Raw genomic sequence first — 21,547 nt, forward strand, 5'->3', positions numbered from 1 at the left:
TAACAACGCTGAGGCTCCATGTTTTCAGCTGTAAAAGAAGTATAAGACTTGCTTTGAAGAGTGGTCCTGAGTGTAAAAGAGGAGAAATGAGATCTCTATGTAAAATGCTTTAGTGTAACACCAAGCAGTATAGAGAGACAAAACAAGGAGAACCTACTGTATCTCATTTTTTCCTACTAATAAATATCCCTTTTCTTCTCCTCTAACCTCATGGCATATGTTGCAAGCCTTTGGAGTACCTAAAGAGTAGTTGGTAATTCTCCCTTAGGAGAAGACAACTGGGTGATGCTGCATTGGTCTCAGCCACAGCAAACCTTTTGCCCATTGAAGAAAGTAAAGTCTGCTAGCAGAAAGCTGGCACCCTTTCTTACTGGCCTTTAGAAAGGACCTGATTCCCATCAACAAAATGAGTGATTGCTGTCGGAAAACAGGCTATGTGCATTTATATAGTGAGAGGTGTCTTATGGGATTAGGTGAGTAATGAAAGAGTAATCATTATAATAATTTTATAACCTAGACATAAAAGAGAAGTGGAGAAGGACCAGTTCTCTTCTTAAATATTTGCCATTTAATATCTTCAGGCAAGTCAATGTGTTTTCTTATAAATCAGCAAGAAGTAGACTCAGGTGTTTTAGGGGAGGAATGGACCTTAGATGCCATGTGGCATGGTCTGCCTTTCAGAAAGAGGAACAAACGCAGGACCACAGAGGGCCAGGGAATACGCCCAAGGTCAGGAACTGCCATTTGTTTTGACTACCTCTGAAGAGATATTCTCATGACAACACACTGCCTCTCCCTGGAAAGTGAGGTAAGAGTTGCCCAATCGAATTCTGAAATAGGTCAGTTATAGATGCCCGTGGCAGCCACCTTCTCTTTAATTATTTAGAAAATGCTTGTCTGAACTTGTTACCAGGAGACACAGACTGAGAGAGAAGGAATATATTTTTTCACATGTCAGGAAGCCAGGGGTAATAGAACATCTACATCTGGAGAAAGGTGTGATAATAAATCGCCGTGAAATACAGACTGTTCACGAGCTGTTTTTGAAATCCTGGCTTTGTGAAAAAGAACCAAAGGCAACAGAAAGTAAAATTCGTAACTATGTGCTTCTTGGTATGGATGTGTTGGACTGAATGTCCATATGACTAGATCACAGAAATGAACCACTGGAAAGAAGGGTGCACTGTTTCTCAAAGGGAGACAAGGGAGGAAACCAACATTTGTTGAGCTTTCCTTGGCCCTGGAAGTGCTTGCAAATGGCAAGGTCAGGACTTGAACCCAGGTTCAGCTAAGCTTAAAGCCCAGGTTATTTCCCAACAAGCCAAAGAAATGTCCCAACTCCATGCTCCTCCTGGCATGTGGACAAGCAAGCATCTCTTCCAGCAGGTGATTTTAGTTTCCACAGATGGGAATTGTGTACAGGGCTGGGGGAAAGGCCAGCAGCTCCACTGCTTGGCATGAAGGCTGGAACTGCAGGAACTACTGCAGACGAACTAGTCATCACAGATTATTGGTAAGGGAAATCGACTTTAGTGAACCAATATCTGCAGGCATCTTCATCACACCATTATGCAGACAGACTAAACTAATTGGTTAGACTAATAGTTAAGTACAGACTTTGTTTTGGAACCTAAATGTTTATAAGATACCAGAGAGAAGAAGCTTGCTGGAACACAGACTGCCAACAGTCAAGAAGGAGATTCAGGGAGAGGGAATTCCCCTTAACACGGGAAACCAAATATTTCAAAACTAAAATTTTGATGACACATTATACAAAATAAAACCAAATCCCATATTACAAAAATAATGAACTCATAGGTCATAGTATGTGCTCAGTGCTTTATATGTTATCCCACTTAATATGCAGGATTAGGCTTAGGAAGGAGGCTTTATCATAACGAATTTTATAGATGAGGACACTGAAGTTTAGGAGGGTTAAGACACCCAAACCACCTATACTGCAAATGATATCATCTTTTAAAAGGCCGGTGAGCATTACTGACCCGATGACTCCCCATGCAGGGGACATCCTGGAGAAGACGGAGGGATGGGCTAGAGTTCCAGCGTCTCAGTCCAAGGAGAGGGCCTTTACCCCTCAAGTCCTGCCAGTGGACTCGGAGACAGCAGGTGAAGGAACCTTTAATTGATGGCTGCCTCAGGCATTTTGATTTTAAAAAGCTCCTGTCTGTGCATTCCCAGCACCACTGCCTAGGACAGTGAGAACACAATACTCTCCACTTCTGGGATCACAGTGAATGTATTTGTGAAAGTACATGCCCTTTCACGGAGGAGGAAAGATAGACTAGAACGCTTAGGATTCAGTGATTCTACAAGATGGAGCAAAAAGAGTTCATAGAATTGCAAATAATTCTGGGTAGAGTTTAGAGAGTGCTAGTGTTTGGACTTTGTCTGGCAGGCAAAGGAGAGCCATCAAAGGACCATTAGCAGGACAATTGTACGATTAGTCTTAGGCACATCTGAAAGGACATCAACTGGGGAGGAAATTGTATTTTCATTGCAACTCTACCCCAACACGAACTACCTTACCTCTAATAAAACCTTCAAAAGCTTCAAAAATGTTGGCACCTTCCTTGGTTCCAGACATTACAAACAGGAAACTCTACCCATGAACTAACCTTCGCCCTGTCCTTTCCTGAAACAAAGAACAGCTGTTCTCCCACTTGGATATGCCTGGAGAAAAGAAAGGCCCCTAGTATTCTTAGCTGACTGCAAAGAGACTGACTTGACTTAAGATTAGTCACAGGTACATACAGATGGTCACAGAGTCAACGTATTGGGACATTTTAGTTTTTACAAGTATTTGTCTCTGATAGGATGCTGTCAACATTGGCAGGGGGAACCCTGGAATCGTAGCTGCTACAGAGAAAATATAATTCATTCCTTGGAAGAGGGCCTGAACTCGAAAGAAATTAAGTAGTAGTGATGTACTAAGTGCTCTTTCTCTAATTATCAGTACACAAGTCCATTCGCACATCAACTAAGACTTTAGAACAGCTTTAGCTATTGTTTGTAATGGTGGGTGTTATGTTCTTTGTTTATATTTGGATTTACTTCTTTGCCTTAATTCTAAGATACACTGTCAATTTAATGACAATGTTTTGGGGGAAGAAGAAGGAGGAGGAAAAGATTAAATTTAATGTTTGTTTTAATTGTGAAATAATCTGATTTCAAAAATGTTGAAATATATATATATATATATATATATATATATATATATATGGGGGTGGATATAGGAAAAGGTATGCTCTATCATAAAAATTTCCAGGAGTGAAATCAAAGATTTCTAAAGGTACTAGGAATGTTATAATCAGTGGCATCCAAAGCTCTGTTTTCAGACAGAGAAATCTGAGGCCCAGGAAGGCTAAGAGATTTGCTTCAGGTTCTAAAGGAAATTATTTGATAATGAGCCCAGAGCCAGAAACCTCATCTCCCAACCTCAAGTTTGGTTTGCTTTCCATAACACCAGAACACTCCAAAAAATTTCTGTGACAAAAAAACACTCATCATTTCCACTCACCCTCATATTTATGGCTGGGGAAACTATTCAGAGATAAAGCATATAAATAAGTAAAATGTATCATAACTAAGTATATTTTACCAAAGAAACAAGGGAAAGATCATGGCACTTCAGTTCTTAACAAGAACTGTTAATTTATTCAATGGCTGTTATCTGGAGTATGTGACACCCGCATATCAAATTGCATTTTAGTATGTTGAAATGAATGCTTTTACTTGTTCTTTGGTTCCTAAAGCTAATTATTATTTTTAACACCTTTTGACATGCTAAGTGAGGCTAATAAGAGCAGATCTCTTGTGTGTTTATTAGTCATCACCATCATCTCACAATATGTATATATATTTTTACTACTTTCAAAGTGTTAGTAAATTATATTTGAGCCTCAGAAGAACATCATAAAGCAGCTATTACCTTAGTATTTCTCCTAGGAAATACTTAATTGGCAGAATAGTGGTGAAAGATGTGGTATCAGACCATATAGTTTCAAACCCTTCTCCTGTCGCCAGCTGTGTGGCCTTGAGTAAATTACTTAATCCCTCTGTGCTTCACCTGTAATATGGAGCAATAGGAGTAGCTGTCTTGTGCGCTTGCTTTTGGAATTAAATAAGGTAATCCATGCAAAGTGCTTATCGAGTCACCTGGCATATTCTAACTATACTATATTGTTAGCTAGACTATTTATCCATCATAAATTATGTATTGATGGCCTCTAATAACTAACACTTAATGAATGTTTATTAGGTACCAAGTACCATTCTAAGAACCTGACAAGTAGTAAGACAGTTTTCACAATGACTGCTTGAGGTGAGAACTATTATTACTATGTCTGTTTTGCAAATGAGAAAATTGAGACACAAAGGTAAACTCACTTGTCCAAAGTCTCGCAGGTGGGAGGTTGTAGAGCTGGGACTCAAACTCAGAAAGTGGTTCTAGGCTCTACTCTGCTATCTCCCTATATGTGCTAGGCATGGGGGGCGGGGAGGGGAATAGCACAGAGAACCACATGGTTCCTGCCCTCTGAGAGCTCACTGAAAACCAGTGCAGTCTCCCTAAAAGAGAGGTAAGCTCTCTGCAAAATGGTGACACAAAAGAGAGTTCTGAACCCTTCCCTGGAGCTTGGGAAAGTGTCAGTTACTGGCAGTCCTCCTACTGTTCAGATCTGCTTTCTCCGCTCTCTGTGGGCCATGCACAAACCCTGAGCTGAGAATCACAGTGCTACCAAACCTCTGGTCCCTCCCTACGACACTTGCTACACTATCCTGAAAGGCTACACCCAGATTCCAGGTCCCTGACCATCTCTATATACAGGTCCTGTCATTTTCATGATAACCTTTCTAAGATTCTAAATTTCCTTTCTGTGGGTTGCCAGGCAAATACATCCTTGGCCCTCAGTGAGAGCCCCTTGTTCAAAATGTCACACATTAGAAAGATGATGATTCAACACACATTTATGAGTGTGTCCAACCTATATGCTACAGTGCTAGAAATGAATTCATGTTTCTTTATACTACAGTGTCATCTCTCCTGAGGGTGAGGCCTGTATTGCTTCTGCATCCAATTTCTCATACGTATATTATGACTTCTACTTTTGCAAAACAGGACGTTGTTTAACCTAGTACTTATGGGAGGAAGCACGGCCCAGTAAACAGAACAATGATTTGAAAGTCCTGGGTTCTATTTTCAGCTCCACTGTTGACTAGCTGTGCATTCAGACCTAGGAAAGTCAAAAGCAGAATGGCCTTGCGCTGCTGACTTTCTCTGTATGTACAGCTCTGGATGGAAAACAAATCAGGCATCTGGCTCTCAGCCTTGAGAAGCTATGGTCTTTGGAGAATAGATGTGTAGTCACACTTTGTTTTCCTTTTTTAAAGCAAAAGAACAGAACAAACTCTCTTGGAGGGGGGAGGGGTGGTGCAAAATGAGCTGGCAGAGAATGCAAAAGAGAAACCGAATAAACTTTTAAACAATCCAGGGGTTAAGGGACTATGTGAGCCATTTAGAGCAAAGAAGGCTCTGTGGAGTATGTTGGAATTGCCTGTGTTTCAACACAGAAGGGGCTAAGGTTTGAAAGACTTCTCCAAACTTGGACAATAGCAGGCATCCAGAACTCTTCCTATAGGTGCCTATAGGGGCCAGGAAGGGAATGCCAGTGAGTGAGGCTTATGGGCAAACGGGGAAGCATAGGCCCCTTCTAAAGCCATCTGCTTCGACCCAGCACAAGCTGCTCGTCATGGGGAGAAACAGGCCACTGTTGCTTGAATAGCTGAGTTTTCAAGAGAAACTAAACAATTAAAATAGACATTTCTCCAAAGAAGATATATAGATTGCCGACAAACACATGAAAGGATGCTCAACATCACTAATCATTAGAGAAATGCAAATCAAAACTACAATGAGGTATCACCTCACACCAGTCAGAATGGCCATCATCAAAAAGTCTACAAACAAGAAATGCTGGAGAGGGTGTAGAGAAAAGGGAACCCTCTTGCACTGTTGATGGGAATGTAAATTGTTACAGCCGTTATGGAGAACAGTATGGAGTTTCCTTAAAAAACTAAAAATAGAACTACCATATGACCCAGCAATCCCACTACTGGGCATATACCCTGAGAAAACCATAATTCAAAAAGAGTCATGTGCCACAATGTTCATTGCAGCTCTATTTACAATAGCCAGGACATGGAAGCAACCTAAGTGTCCATTGACAGACGAATGGATAAAGAAGATGTGGCACATACATACAATGGAATATTATTCAGCCATAAAAAGAAACGAAATTGAGCTATTTTTAGTGAGGTGGATGGACCTAGAGTCTGTCGTACAGAGTGAAGTCAGTCAGAAAGAGAAAAACAAATACCATATGCTAACACATATATATGGAATCTAAAAAAAAGATTCTGAAGAACCTTAAGGGCAGCACAGGAATAAAGATGCAGATATAGAGAACGGACTTGAGGACACAGGGAGTGGGAAGGGTAAGCTGGGATGAAGTGAGACAGTGGCATGGACATATATACACTACCAAATGTAAAACAGATAGCCAGTGGGAAGCAGCTGCATAGCACAGGGAGATCAGCTAGGTGCTTTGTGACCACCTAGAGGGGTGGGATAGGGAGGGTGGGAGGGAGACGCAAGAGGGAGGGGATATGAGGATATATGTACACATATAGCTGATTCACTTTGTTATACAGCAGAAACTAACACACCATTATAAAGCAATTATACTCCAATAAAGACATTAACAAAAATAAAAAAAAAAATTTGTCATTAGAACTGGATTTTTTTTGTTTTTCTTTCTTTTCTTTATTTGTGCTATACAGTAGGCCCTTGTTGGTTATCCTTTTTAAATACAGTAGTGTGTACATGTCAGTCCCAAACTCCCTAACTATCCCTTCCCTCCACCCTTCCACCCTCCACCATCCCCCATAACCAGAAGTTCATTCTCTAAGTCTGAGTCCATTTCTGTTTTGTAACTACAAAGAACTAGACTTTAAATGATGGAGCCTAATCAACATTTAAAGAGGCACTGAGCAGGCAAACCAAACTTCTCATAGCCTAGGCAATGTACTCTCCATCTCTTCTACCTAAAGATGGGATAGAGTTCCATAGGGATTTTAATTATGTGCTCTGCTATGAATGGACAGAAGCTACACATCAGGCAAAAGGTGTTAGCAGTGGCTCTCAAACTTGGTTGCACTCGTACCTGGGCCCCAACACAAAAATTCTGATTTAATTAGAGTGGGCTGCAGTCTGAGTATCAGAATTTTTGAATACTCCACAAGTGATTCTAATATGCAATCCTGATTGAGAGGCACTGTGTTAGGGTATTATAAAAAAAAGTGGACGAATTTCAGAAAGTTGTGTGAATTTTAACTTGATAAAATACACAGTTAATCCCCGAACATCAGTCAGAGAATTGACATTCACTATGAACTTCTTTTTCTTTTTTTAGCTGGGACTCTTAACTCTAGCATCATTGCTGGTGGCCTTAATATCTTTGAGCTCATTAGGAACCAGCGCTGACAACTCGAGATTTCTGGGCAAACAAGGGTATTGTTGTAAAGGTCAAACACAACAAAAACCGAAGGACAAGTGCAAGCCTAAGCATAGATAAGTATTTATAGGGGAAATTAATTTGTTGTCTGATGGCCATGAACTAGGGGGTAGAGAAAAGTGAGTCTTTTATAAGTGAAATTCAATCTCTGTCCACATTCTAATGGCTGTAAAACTCACCATATGAAGCTAATAATTGGTACATAAAACTAATATTTTCCATTTTTTTCTTCCTTATTTTGTAGGCCTTATGCATTATAAAAAACATAATTAAGTCTCAGTGGTTATATCTCTGGCTAGTTCTTATTTCAGCTACGGTTTCTCTTGCTATATTTCTCATAAAAGATATCAGCGTGGATTGAGTATACTAAGTCATGTGCAATGGGAAGTTCCTCTTTTCTAGAGGTCTCAGAAGAGGCCCAATAGAGTTGGTGCCAAGGAGCCCACATTCTAAAGCTAGGTGGTAGCTTAAAAGACCCCACAACAGGTTACGGAAGTGGTTCTACCCATGTAATCACATTGGCAACCTCCAGCCTACCAAGGGTAACTTCAAAGAAGTTGGCACGGAGGATTCTTTGGAGGATGTCATCAATTTAGTGAGTGTCCCCATCCCTACCCTCCACCCCAGATACAAGTGTTTCTTTAACACAAACCAAAAGAGAGGCACATCAATGGAACCACTCGGAGAGCTTACTACATGTCTTCCAGTCTTTAAGAGACAAAGGGACTGATGTCTGACTCATACTTGAAAATACAGGGGACTATGGCCTGAGCTACACTTTTCCAGTGTCTAGGACTGAGCTATATTGGGAATAAGCAGCACTTCCAGAATTTGGTGGGGCGAATAAGGTTCTGCTCAAGAAAGGCAGATTGGGTCATCTTGGAAGAGACTGCCTGGAAGGGTGACATGACCACATTAGTGACGATGTACCACTAGAAGCCAAGAGAATGAAGAAGTCATCAGTGGCTGGCCTGAGAAGGCATAACTAGAGCCAGCAGAACAGTTACTGAAAGGCACCCTGTGATGCAGGCAAAGGGAGATGTCTTCAAAAACAACTCACCAAAATGCCCCTTGAGAGAAAAGTCAATTGGGATTCCACTACACTCAGAGGATCGCAATGGCAGATTGTAATGGCACCGGTCAAGCTTATTCCAACTTTCCACCTTAGCCTTGCTTTCCCCCACCTCCCTATTGCTGGAGAGGCCAGAAATCACAGCTAGAAAAGGGGGAGAAGATACTGATTGGGGAAAGTGAGGAAGCCCACCTGGACCCTCCCGCTATTTGTGGATTTTCAGTCTGAGTGATAGCTGTGAGAGAAGACAGAGATAACATTTACATGGATTGGACTTTCTACTGCATTAGACTTTTTACCACCTTGAAAAAAAAGATTTTTCATTTATTACCTGTCGGTAATCAGAAAAGCTGATGGAGGACTGCCCAGAGTTGTACTGGTTAGTGGAACCTGGGGGTTAGGGGTGAATAGTGAAAATAGCAGGTTTGAAGGGGCAGAAGCAAAATTAAAATTGCTTTCTATGTGTAACCTACCAAGCCCAGCTCATACAAAAAACCAGTTTAACTTGAACACTTAAAATATTTTTGTGGTGTAGATTCAATTTAACAAGGGTGAGATGTGATGTCACAGTCATCTTTTCAAATTCTCATCTTTAATATCAGCTTTGCTACCTCAAAGATATACTGGGTTGTGACAGCATTTCTGCAGAATGCTAATAGATAGTCCCTAAAAAAGAGTTCCATGGTCAAAGATACTGGCAAAAAGCTAGTTTACTCAAAAAATAAGTAAGTTATCTTGCTGTAGGTATTCTAATAGTCTTTAATAGTTTTTTTTATAGTTACTTAACAGTATCATTCCAATATTATTTATTTAATTTTGACAGTTCTCACATTGTTATGTTTTTATTTGTTTTTTTAACATCTTTATTGGAGTACAATTGCTTTACAATCGTATGTTAGTTTCTGCTTTATAACAAAGTGAATCAGCTATACATATATCCCCATATCTCCTCCCTCTTGCATCTCCCTCCCACCTTCCCTATCTCACCCCTCTAGGTGGACACAAAGCACCTAGCTGATCTCCCTGTGCTATGCGGCTTCCCAATAGCTATCTATTTTACATTTGGTAGCGTATATATGTCCATGACACTCTCTCACTTCGTCCCAGCTAACCCTTCCCCCTCTCTGTGTCCTCAAGTCCATTATTAATGTCTGCGTCTTTATTCCTGTCCTGCCCCTAGGTTCTTCAGAACCATTTTTTTTTTATAGATTCCACATATGTGTTAGCATACAATATTTGTTTTTCTCTTTCTGACTTACTTCACTCTGTATGACAGACTCTAGGTCCGTCCACCTCACTACAAATAACTCAATTTCGTTTCTTTTTCATTTGTTGCTTTTTACGGCTGAGTAATATCCCATTGTATCTACGTGCCACATCTTCTTTATCCATTCATCTGGATGCTCCCATGTCCTGGCTATTGTAAATAGAACTGCAATGAACATTGTGGTGCATGTGTCTTTTTGAATTATGGTTTTCTCTGGGTATATGCCCAGTAGTGGGATTGCTGGGTCATATGGTAGTTCTATTTTTAGTTTTTTGAGGAACCTCCATACTGTACTCCATAGTGGATGTATCAATTTACATTCCCACCAACAGTGCAAGAGAGTTCCCTTTTCTCCACACCCTCTCCAGCATTTACTGTTTGCAGATTTCTTGATGATGGCCATTCTGACTGGTGTGAGGTGATACCTCATTGTAATTTTGATTTGCATTTCTCTAATGATTAGTGATGTTGAGCATCATTTCATGTATTTGTCGGCAATCTGTATATCTTCTTTGGAGAAATGTCTATTCAGGTCTCTGCCCATTTTTGGATTGGGTTGTTTGTTTTTGCCATACTGAGCTTCATGAGCTGCTTGTATATTTCAGAGATTAATCCTTTGTCAGTTGCTTCGTTTGCAAATATTTTCTCCCATTCTGAGGGTTGTATTTTCTTCTTGTTTATGGTTTCTTTGCTGTGCAAAAGCTTTTAAGTTTCATTAGGTCCCATGTCTTTATTTTTGTTTTTATTTCCATTTCTCTAGGAGGTGGGTTAAAAAGGATCTTGCTGTGATTTATGACATAGAGTGTTCTGCCTATGTTTTCCTCTAAGAGTTTATAGTGTCTGGCTTTACATTTAGGTCTTTAATCCACTTTGAGTTTATTTTTGTGTATGGTGTTTCGGAGTGTTCTAATTTCATTCCTTTACATGTAATTATCCAGTTTGCCCAGCACCACTTATTGAAATGGCTGTCTTTTCACCATTGTATATTCTTGCCTCCTTTATCAAAGATAAGGTGACCATATGTGTGTGGGTCTATCTCTGGGCTTTCTATCCTGTTCCATTGATCTGTATTTCTGTTTTTGTGCCAGCACCATACTGTCTTGATTACTGTAGCTTTGTAGTATAGTCTGAAGTCAGGGAACCTGATTCCTCCAGCTCTGTTTTTGTTTCTCAAGATTGCTTTGGCTATTCAGGGTCTTTTGTGTTTCCATACAAATTGTGAAATTTTTTGTTCTAGTTCTGTGAAAAATGCCATTGGTAGTGTGATAGGGATGGCATTGAATCTGTAGATTGCTTTGGGTAGTAGAGTCATTTTCACAATGTTGATTCTTCCAATCCAAGAACATGGTATATCTCTCCATCTGTTTGTATCATCTTTGATTTCTCTCATCAGTGTCTTATAGTTTTCTGCATACATGTCTTTTGTCTCCTTAGGTAGGTTTATTCTTAGGTATTTTATTCTTTTTGTTGCAATGGTAAATGGGAGTGTTTCCTTAATTTCTCTTTCAGATTTTTCATCATTAGTGTATAGGAATGCTAGAGATTTCTGTGCATTAATTTTGGATCCTGCTACTTTACCAAATTCATTGATTAGCTCTAGTAGTTTTCTGGTACCATCTTTAGGATTCTCTATGTATAGTAGTATCATGTCATCTGCAAACAGTGACAGTTTTACTTCTTTTCCAATTTGGATTCCTTTCATTTCTTTTTTGTCTTTTATTGCTGTGGCTAAAACTTCCAAAATTATGTTGAATAATAGTGGTGAGAGTGGCAACCTTGTCTTGTTCCTGATCTCAGAGTAAGTGCTTTCAGTTTTGCACCATTAAGAACGATGTTGGCTGTGGTTTTGTCATATATGGCCTTTATTATGTTGAGGTAAGTTCCCTCTATGCCTACTTTCTGGAGGGTTTTTATCATAAATGGTTGTTGAATTTTGTCAAAAGCTTTTTCTGCATCTATTGAGATGACCATATGGTTTTTATCCTTCAATTTGTTAATATGGTGTATCACATTGATTGATTTGTGTATATTGAAGAATCCTTGCATTCCTGGGATAAACCCCACTTGATCATGGTGTATGATCCTTTTAATGTGCTGTTGGATTCTGGTTGCTAGTATTTTGTTGAGGATTTTTGCATCCATGTTTATCAGTGGTATTGGCCTGTAGTTTTCTTTCTTTGCGGCATCTTTGTCTGGTTTTGGTATCAGGGTGATGGTGGCCTCGTAGAATGAGTTTGGGAGTATTGCTACCTGTGCTATATTTTGGAAGAGTTTGAGAAGGATAAGTGTTAGCTCTTCTCTAAATGTTTGATAGAGCTCGCCTGTGAAGCCATCTGGTCCTGGGCTTTTGTTTGTTGGAAGATTTTTAATCACAGTTTCAATGTCAGTACTTGTGATTGGTCTGTTTATTTTTTCTACTTCTCCCTGGTTCAGTCTCGGAAGGTTGTGCTTTTCTAAGAATTTGTCCATTTCTTCCAGGTTGCCCATTTTATTGGCATAGGTTGCTTACAGTAGTCTCTCATGATCCTTTGTATTTCTGTAGTGTCAGTTGTTACTTCTCCTTTTTCATTTCTAATTCTATTGATTTGAGTCTTCTCCCTTTTTTTCTTGATGAGTCTGGCTAGTGGTTTATCAATTTTGTTTATCTTCTCAAAGAACCAGCTTTTAGTTTTATTGATCTTTGCTATCATTTCCTTTCTTTCTTTTTCATTTATTTCTGATCTGATCTTTATGATTTCTTTCCTTCTGCTAACTTTGGGGTTTTTTTGTTCTTCTTTCTCTAATTGCTTTAGGTGTATGGTTAGGTTGTTTATTCGAGATGTTTCTTGTTTCTTGAGGTAGGATTGTATTGCTGTAAACTTCCCTCGTAAAACTGCTTTTGCTGCATCCCGTAGGTTGCGGATTATTGTGTTTTCATTGTCATTTGTCTCTAGTTATTTTTTGATTTCCTTCTTTATTTCTTCAGTGATCTCTTGGTTATTTCATATTGTATTGTTTAGCCCCCATGTGTTTGTATTTTTTACATGTTTTTTCCTGTAATTGATATCTAGTCTCATAGCATTGTGGTTGGAAAAGATACACGATGCTTGATTTGTGACCCCAGATATGATCTAACCTGGAGAATGGTCCATGAGCACTTTACAAGAAAGTGTAGTGCGCTGTTTTGGGATGGAATGTCCTATAAATATCAATTAAGTCCTTCTTGTTTAATGTATTAATAGTTTGATACATATTGTGAATCTAAAAAGGGGTGTTGGATATTGCAGTTTCACACTCATTTGTCCATTGAACGTTTTAACCCTCCAAACTTCAGGCTTTCATTCAATAATTATTTGCTGAACACCTACCATATGCAGGCATGAGTGATGGGAGTTGAGGATTAATTGAATACATCAGACATGGTCCCTTCCCTAAAAGACCTTATATTCTAGTGGGTTGCTTAGCTTAGTCCCTTGTTCTGTAGAATTCTCTTAGAAGAGATCTGCTCTATGCCATGTTTTCAGATTTCTGCCACTGAAAAGCTATTTGTTAACACAAATATACAGATCACCTAAGCACGAAGTTGCCTTGTAAGAGAGATGTGATTTTTTTTAAACAGAGAAAGGGAAATATCATATGATATCACTTATATGCAGAATCTTTTAAAAAATGATACAAATGAACTTATTTACAAACAGAAACAGACTCACAGACTTAGAGAATGAACTTATGGCTATCAGGGGGAAGGGTGGAGGGGAGGGGTAGTTAGGGAGTTCAGGGAGTTTGGGATTGATATGTACACACTGCTATATTTACAATGGATAACCATCAAGGACCTACTGTATATCACAGGGAACTGTGCTCAGTATTAAGTGACAATCTAAATGGGGAAAGAATCTGAAAAAGAATAGATACATGTATATGTAAAAAAAAAAAAAAAGAGAGATGTGTTTTTTTTTTTTTGCGGTACGCAGGCCTCTCACTGTTGTGGCCTCTCCCGTTGCGGAGCACAGGCTCCGAACACGCAGGCTCAGTGGCCATAGCTCACGGGCCCAGCCACTCCGCGGCATGTGGGGTCCTCCCGGACCGGGGTACGAACCTGTGTCCCCTGTATCGGCAGGCAGACTCTCAACCACTGTGCCACCAGGGAAGACCAAGAGACGTGTTTTTATAAAAGGGAATAAAACAAGCATTCACAATCAAGCATGACACAAATGTTTCTGTTTCCTTTTCTATCTTTGGCCAGTTTTAGCTAATGATAAATTCACAAAGCTGTCCACCTCTCTTCTCTTTTTCTCCCTTGGGCCTGACTGCTTCCTCTGTATCAGACATCATATTCCCACATGTTTCTTCCTCTGCTCACTGAGAAAAGATCTGACATCAACACTCTGAATTTGTTTGGGCTTCCTGTGAGGCATTTCCACAAAGGTTTTGGTTATATGTTGGTGACTATTGCTGGATAGTTTTTGGCACTTAACTTTCTTCCAAATCAGCCTAACACTCATGTACACACAGGCATGTACACATGTAAGTGTGCACATGCATACACACACACACACACACACACACACACACACACATACCTTCCCTTAAAATAGGGCAAACTCCAAGGTTCTATTCTCCTTGCAGGTGAAGTAAGATGCCCAGATGCATTCAGTTAGATAAAACAGACATTATTATGAGCTATAAAACAACTCTCAATAAATTTAAGGGGAGTAATATTATGTTCTCTGATCATAAAGTATGTTCTCTGATCGTAAGATGATTAAACTAGAACTCAATAACAGAAATATATCTAAAAAACTCTCCAAATATTTGGAAATTAACCCATGCATCAAAGAGGAAATAACAAAAGGTATCTTAAAAACATTTTGATCTGAATGAAAATAACAACACAATATACCAAAATCTGTGGAATGCAATGAAAGCAGTGCTTAAACAGAAGTTTATAGCATGAAATGTTTCCATTAGAAAAGAAGAAAAATAAATCAGTTGTCTTAGCTTCTACCTTAGGAAACTAGAAAAAGTAGAGGAAATTAAAGCCAAAGTTAGCAAAAGGAAAAATAATAGTGAAAGCTACCCTAGTTGAACACATACTGAGACTCAGGCATTGTCTTAAGTGCTTTATGCCCAAGTATCTTTTCTAACCTGGTCACAATCTATGACTTAGTCATGATTATTATATTTTTCAGATGAGGAAATTGAACCTTGCTGAGGTTCAATAACTTTCCCAAGTTCATATAGTCAGTAAAGAGTCAGAATTGTGATTTAAACTCAGATCTCTATGCAACATCCTACAGATTTAATTGAGCATATTTATACTATTAAGCATATTTTATTATCTTCAAGTTTGATATTTCTCTTATATATACATATATGATATGGTACACATATACAATATAGTATACATATGTATATTTACATGTATATACATATGTATATATTGTATATATGCATATACAATATATAATTTATACAACATATATGTGTGTACATAATGTGTATGTATGTATACATGTATAAGTATAAACACACACTCACAAATTCTTTATCAACCTAGAATCAAAAGGTCCCATTCCTAGCATGCAAGCCTCCTAGCATGTCAGAGAACAGTTTAGAGATCAGCCATTGCTATTATCATCCCTGAAAATTGTTCTATCAATGAAATGATCCACCATGAAGGACATCTGTGGAAACACAGTCTGTGACTACAGCCCATGAATAATTTCCACTTGCTCCTGCCAGTCTTTTAAGTTACGTGTCCTTGAGTCAGAGAGATGTGGATGGGCAGCTGAAAGTATCACAGCGTGTTCCATGGCCACCATAATTTATTCAAGTGTTAATAGCTGCTCACAGGGATACATCCAGCCTCCCCCAAATATTAGGCAATCAAACTTGTGTTCTTTACACGAGAAGCCAAATGTATCTCTCTTCAAGCACACAGTAGTAAAGAGCACTGGATGCCTGATTCTTATTCCTGGGACCACTATACAATTACTCTCTCAACTTGGGCAAGTTGCTTTGGGATCTTCTGTTTTCTCACTTTGTATCTTTAGTTTTTTAAGTTGTTTAATGGAAGGGAGGAAGCATCTCCAAATGTCCTCTCCCTGTTGATTGTTTTCTACCCCTTCTCTCCTACACAATCTCCATGAAAGTAAAAGTCAGATCTTAATATTCACCTGCTCCAAATCCTCTGCTGGTTTTCCATTTCACTAGAATAAAACCTTAAGTCTTTACAATGACCTGTAAAGTCCCACAACATAATTCTCCCCCTTTCCCTCGGCCCAAACTCCTATTATTTTGCTGACTTTACCTATTACTCTTCTCCTTGGTACTAGTTTGCTAGGGCTGCCATAATAAAATACCACAGAATGGGTGACTTAAACAACAGAAGTTTGTTTTCTCACAGCTCTGGAGGCTGGTAGTCCAAGATCAAAGTTTCAACAAGTTTGGTTTCTTCTGCGGTCTCTCTCCTTGGCTTTAAAATGGCTACTTTCTCACTGTGTCCTCACATGGTCTTTCCTCTTTTAACAAGGACACCAGTCAGATAGGATTAGGGCCCACTTTAATGTCCAATCATCTCTTAAAAGGTCCTATCTCCAAACACAGTCCTATTCTCATGTACTGGAGGTTAAGGCTTCAACATATGAAATTTGAGGGGACACAATTCATCCCACGGCACCGTCACTCACTCTGTCCCAGCCAAACTGGCTTCTTGCATGTTATTCAAACATGCTACTTGCCTTTGGACTGTCTATTCCTTGCCTCTCAAACACTGCAAAACATAATAATGTCTGCTGCAATCTTGTAACTTTAAGGATGTGGCTGTAACCTAACGGCCACGTCAACCCTTGGCTAGAACACTGTAAGATTTATCCTAAGCTTCTTTTTGCCTCCTTGCTTCTCACTCTTTCTCAGTTTGTTCCCTTTTGCTTCCTTAAGTCTTCACTCTAATGCCTTCACAGGTAATGTCTTTACAGTTTGACTTCCCTTGTTTCATTCAATCTAGTCAGGTGTAGAGCTTTCATCTTCACTCTGGCATGGCTACCATATATAGATTGTGCTGATTTATCCATTCAAAAGGAGCGCACTGAATACCAGGTTATGATCCAGTCACTGTTAGCGTCTAGGGATACTCAGGAAAACCTTAAGATTGGGATTGCTGAGGACTAATGAATATTGTAGCAGTATATACACAGGGCACTTTCAGAACACAGAGAAGGAACATTTAAATGAATAGACATCAGGACAGCTTCTGGAAAGAGATGGCAATAGAGCTGAAGTTTGAAAAATAACAGTTAGCAGGCATATAATGGGGAAGATAATTTTCTTGGCTGTGTTAGCAACATGTGTGAAAGTACAGAAGCATGAAAAAGCATGATGTAGACAGAGTAATGAGAGGGGTGAGATAATCAGGCTTGACTGAGTTGGGGCTAGAGAATAAAAATCATACGTGCTAAGATACTGTTACTTAAAAGCTCTAGGGAGCATCAACAAATTCTTAACAAGGGAATAATTTGGTCAGATCTCTAAGTTAGGAAATTAGTCAGCCATCACTGAAGAGCATGATTTATAAGAGCTGGTTCTAGACAGAGGAGTCCAGTTAGGAAGTTACTACAGTAATTCTGCTGTGAAAACGTTAAGAACCAGAATTGAGTCACAGGTAACACAAATAGAATGGAATGGATAGCTGTACAATAAATTAAGGAAAATGAATCTACAGGATTGGTGTTGGGTGTAGACGTGGGAGTTGAATAAGAAGGAAAACCTAGGACAATTCCCAGGCTTCTGGGTTTGGCAGTGAAAGAGATGATGATGTTATTATTCATTATGAGAAGGAAGATAAACAAATTCAGTTGCAGTCATGTTGAGTGAGACATGAAAAAAGACTTCCAGTAGGCAGTTAGTCGTACTTACAGTTTTTTGTAACCACCAGTGAGAGTGTGTAGTTGGGTACAACAAAGTCTCAGTTGGTAGAGGCCTACCTAGCTGCCTTGTTCTCCTTGTAAGAATTCTATTCTTCTAATCACACCATAGAATCTTAAGCAAAAGGAAGAATGCTAGAGTTGCTTTTATATGAAACCAAAAAGACATAGTACATCCACAACACCTCTCCCACAGTGCAGCATCTCTTAAGGTGCATCTGCCCCTTCGATCCCAAAAATGTGGTGGGTGACTCAGTGTGACACGGCATAAACATTAACCACACTATAGTGACTACATAGTAACCTCCTGATCTCTACTGTAAAACAAGATATAGTGATTAATGCAAAAGTACATTGCTTCACAGATAACCAAGTGTTTTGTCGTTGTTGTTTTTTACCTCAAAAATTTAGTGAAGTAGGTAAAAGAGACAATATTTTCTGGTTTTCATTTTACTGATGAGGAATCTGACAACTAAAGACATTAAGTGACTTGTCCAAGGTCATATTTAATCTACTGTGAACGAGATTAAGTCTTGTGACTCTTAATTCTGCTCTTTCCAAGATATCACACAGCTTCCCCCAGCAGAGCACACTTACAAAGGACATATAATCTGCTCCCCATACCAGTTTAACAGTAAAAGCAATTTAATCTAAGTAATCAACCCAGGCTTTCCACTTAGCAGTGAAATTGTGGGTGGAAACTATAGAACTTGAAACTCTCTACCTTTCACATTTCTGTATTGATCCTATTTGATGGTTAGTGATATTAAGGGGATACATCCTACATCTAGTGTTTCACAACCAAGCCCTTCAAGGCAGAGTAATCCACAACACAGAAGGTGCTAAATTCCCTTCTTGGCTCTACAGGGTCATTATTCTTGACCTCTCTTTTCTGTCCAGCTGCTCAAAACAACTGGCTTTCATCCTAATAATTATCATCATCATTATTCTATCAGTTTATCAAGAATCCCCTAAATTTTAATGTGGTCTGGAATACCTACTGAGATCATATTCTTCTATGTACTAAGTGCTAGTGTCATAATTACCATCTGCTAAACACTAATATCTCAGAAGTTGTAATTCCCTATTAAGTTCACAACTGTAGCATCATAAATTGCCAAACTGTGCGGCTTTTTAGAAAGTTAAAAATATAACATATGTCTGATTAATCCTGCTTTAATTACTTTCTTTTGATTTTTGTGGTTTCTCAGGGATGCAATTTGCAGGGTCTAACATAAATGTTTTTATTTCATGTGATAAATTAAGACGTGAATCTTTTGTAAAAGAGAGAAAGGAGAGTAATTTGATTCTCTGCAGAGATGGCAATGTATTGGAGACAGCGTGAAATGTTTTATCTTTATCTACTAAAAATTCCAGGCTGAAAAGAGTAAAATTACCTCCTCTCTCTAAATGCTTTTACCCTAGTGGCATTATATAATTATCCACAAAAGGGTGTGTCATATTACACAATCACTACCCTTCCCTTAGCTGGAGATTTCAAAGATAAATACATGAGAAATGATGTCGTTCAAAAGAGACATCAAAAATTCATCCAGACAAGCTTCCTTGAACTGGTCTCTCTTTTGGTAAATGAAGCTATATATTTTCATTTAAAAAAATGTAAAACCTTAACTTGTTCCTCTTTTTTGACGTGGCCCAGGAGGCCCTTTGTTCATTCTCCAGCCTCACCTCCTTCCACTCTCTCCAACCATGCTGTCATCTTTTCAGCTCACTGAACCCCTCAAGTTTATTCATTGTGCTTCAGGGCCTTTGCACATCTGATAATTCTTCCTGTCCACCCTCCACAACCACCTCGGTCCATTTGAAATGGCTCCTATCATTTTTTATCCTATGTCACTTCACCCTGTTCATTTTTCTTGTAGTGCTTATAAAATTTGCAATATATATATATATATATATATATATATATATATATATATATTAGGTGTTACTTCTTATCTGTCTTCTCTAGCTCCAGGGCTGCTACCATGTCATCTACAACCAGTGGTTAGTACTGTACATCACTGGTACTCAATATATATTTGTTGAATGGATGAATGACAGGAATTTCTACTCAAATTTTCAGTTGTTGCCTTGTATGCTTACAACTTAATAGCATACCCTATATTCTAAATGCACACATATTTCTATAGGTAGGAGAAGTATCACCCACAGAAACAGTTCACCAAGGATGTAAGTACTGGAATTATAAAACTTAGCATCCATTCTGTTAATGTTCACTTACTAATACCTTTCAAATATGTTACCAAAATGGAGGATGAGGCTTCAAACTATCAATGTGATATTATTAACAAATATAATGATGAAATTTTTTGACTAACAGGGCCCTGTCAACTTGGTAGAATGAAATGTACTACCTGTATCATTTCCGTACCTCCCTCAAATTATTTATTCCTTAAGTTACAGAAAAGAGATTCCATACACTACAATTTAAACTCAAAGGAAATAGTTACTTGATTTAACTTAGTAACATCCAATTTAATACTATTTCTTTTGTTTGGTTTTCATTCATGATGGAGAACAGTCCAAAATTTTTCTTTAAAAAAATCATTCTTAGGGCTTCCCTGGTGGCGCAGTGGTTGAGAATCTGCCTGCTAATGCAGGGAACACGGGTTTGAGCCCTGGTCTGGGAAGATCCCACATGCCGCGGAGCAACTAGGCCCGTGAGCCACAACTACTGAGCCTGCGCGTCTGGAGCCTGTGCTCCGCAACAAGAGAGGCCGCGATAGTGAGAGGCCCGCACACCGCGATTAAGAGTGGCCCCCGCTTGCCACAACTAGAGAAAGCCCTCGCACAGAAATGAAGACCCAACACAGCCATAAATAAATAAATAAATAAATATATAAATAAAAAGCCAAGCATTTGAAGCCCTTTAAAAAAAAATCATTCTTTAATTTTGGAAACATTAAAGTATTAAATCATTTCTGAGTCATCAGTAGCTTGAGTTTATTAATCCCAACTTAAAAAAAAAATCCTGATAAACATGGCCATGTTTTATGATGTATAAGACAAGCTAAAACTTTTTTAATACAAAGCAAAATGTATCAGTAGACTGAGCAGGTTTAGGGTGGTAGCAGGGAGAACACTTACTGTACCCCAAACAACTTCATAAATTCTGGTTTCACGCAAGCTCATTTGTGAGGCCTCATCCTTGTCTTCTCCTTCAACTACACACACCTGAATTGCTATCTTAGATGGTTCTGCGTTATGGGGAGTTGACAAAAATACAGTCATTATATTAGATCCAGGGGTGACAAACTTTCCCAGTAAAGTACCAGATAGTATTTTAGACTTTGTGAGTCATACAGTCTCTGTCACAAATACATGGACTACACATAAAAGAATATGAGTAGGAGTGTTATAATAAAACTTTATTTACATGAACAGGCTATGGGCTGGATTTTGCCTGCAGCTGTAGTTTGCCAGTATCTGTATGAAATGATCACTACATAGATGGCAAACATCTATTAAACACCTACTAAATGCCAAGGTTTTCAGATAGTGTCATAACTAAACCTCACAACTGATCCATATTTGGTAGATGCGAAACTGAAATTACCTGGCTACTAAGTTGTATAGCGAGACCATGAATTCATTCTCCTCCAGGACCATGGAGTTAAACAACCTGGATTTGAATCTTACCTCAGCTATTTTTCAACTGTGTGCTTTATGAAAAATTACTCGACCTTTG

General features: G+C 38.8%; 2 long non-coding RNA genes across 4 annotated transcripts in view; one reads left to right on the forward strand and one right to left on the reverse strand.

The window, feature by feature from the left end:
- LOC149748054 (uncharacterized) overlaps positions 1-21,547 on the reverse strand; it is a 234,409-nt gene that overhangs the window by 117,602 nt on the left and 95,260 nt on the right. The window lies entirely within an intron of this gene.
- LOC149748055 (uncharacterized) overlaps positions 1-21,547 on the forward strand; it is a 56,332-nt gene that overhangs the window by 883 nt on the left and 33,902 nt on the right. The window lies entirely within an intron of this gene.

The sequence above is a fragment of the Delphinapterus leucas genome, chromosome 11, assembly GCF_059928025.1.
Source record: "Delphinapterus leucas isolate spDelLeu-1000000601 "Yukka" chromosome 11, BTC_Dleu_Yukka2, whole genome shotgun sequence".
Classification (NCBI taxonomy): Eukaryota; Metazoa; Chordata; class Mammalia; order Artiodactyla; family Monodontidae; genus Delphinapterus; species Delphinapterus leucas.